Genomic DNA, 1,014 nt, shown 5'->3' with positions numbered 1-1,014 from the left:
ACCTCATTTCCACCCGAAGAACCCCCTTGTTCTTGACCCGTTTGGTATTGTTTTTGATACCCTTGGTTATTTCCGCCCCGGTACCCACCTTGGTTATTATAAGATGGCCGTGAACCAAAATTACCTTGGTTACCTTGAAAATTTGGGTTCGCTTGATTTGACGGGTTCCCATATCTAAAGTTCGGGTGATTCCTCAACCCGGGGTGGTAGGTATTAGAATTCATGTTGTTGTAGTTCCTACCACCTCCTCCTTGGCCTTGACCTTGGACCGCATGGACTTCCTCATATTGCCCTTCCAACATTCCTTGGCAATTTTCAGCCGCGTGACCTATCTCATTACACAAAGCGCACACATCATAAATTTGGTTAGTAGTTTGAATATTACCGTCATCTATGGCATGCACTTGTGGTCGGTTCGTTGTCGGTCGGGCTCTCCTCGAAGCTTGGGCTTTCCTTTTTGATGTAGTTGCCATACTCTCCAAAAACTCCCAATCTTCATTCTCATAATTCGTTCCAAATGTCCCTCCGGTGATAGACATTAAATCCCGTGCATCTTCGGCACTTAACCCCTCATGAAAAGCGTTCATTAACTCCCATAACTCAATCCCATGATGAGGGCAGTTTTTAATCATCATGTTAAAACGCTCAAACGCCTCATGGAACATCTCACCGTGTTGTTGTTGAAAGCTTCTCAATCCCTTCCGCGCATCATTAGTCTTTTGGGCGGTGTAGAATTCATCCAAAAAGGTTTGTTGCATCTCCCCCCATATATAAATTGATGCTGAAGGTAATGTATAGAACCATTTCTTAGCTTTCTCTTCCAACGAAAATTGGAACAACACTAATTTGATGTCGTCAGCTGAAAACCCTTGACTCCCAAGAGTATTGCATATAGAGTCATAAGCCTCCAAATGAAAATAAGGTTCTTCATTTGCCAACCCCTTATATTTTGGTAAACTTTGTAGCGAGTTGGTTCTTACTTCGAATGTGCGCCCTTGGTCATTATGAGGAATG

At 43.3% G+C, this 1,014-nt stretch overlaps 1 non-coding gene across 1 annotated transcript; it reads left to right on the top strand.

Annotated features, from left to right (window-relative positions):
• The first annotated feature begins 603 nt into the window (after positions 1-603).
• On the top strand, positions 604-709 carry LOC118489536. Its single transcript, XR_004887557.1, has one exon. It is a non-coding gene; the product is annotated as a small nucleolar RNA R71 (small nucleolar RNA).
• The last annotated feature ends 305 nt before the right edge of the window (positions 710-1,014 follow it).

The sequence above is a fragment of the Helianthus annuus genome, chromosome 17, assembly GCF_002127325.2.
Source record: "Helianthus annuus cultivar XRQ/B chromosome 17, HanXRQr2.0-SUNRISE, whole genome shotgun sequence".
In the NCBI taxonomy this organism is placed as follows: domain Eukaryota; kingdom Viridiplantae; phylum Streptophyta; class Magnoliopsida; order Asterales; family Asteraceae; genus Helianthus; species Helianthus annuus.
The sequence above is the reverse complement of the archived record's forward strand: the minus strand, read 5'-3'. Positions and strand labels throughout refer to the sequence as shown.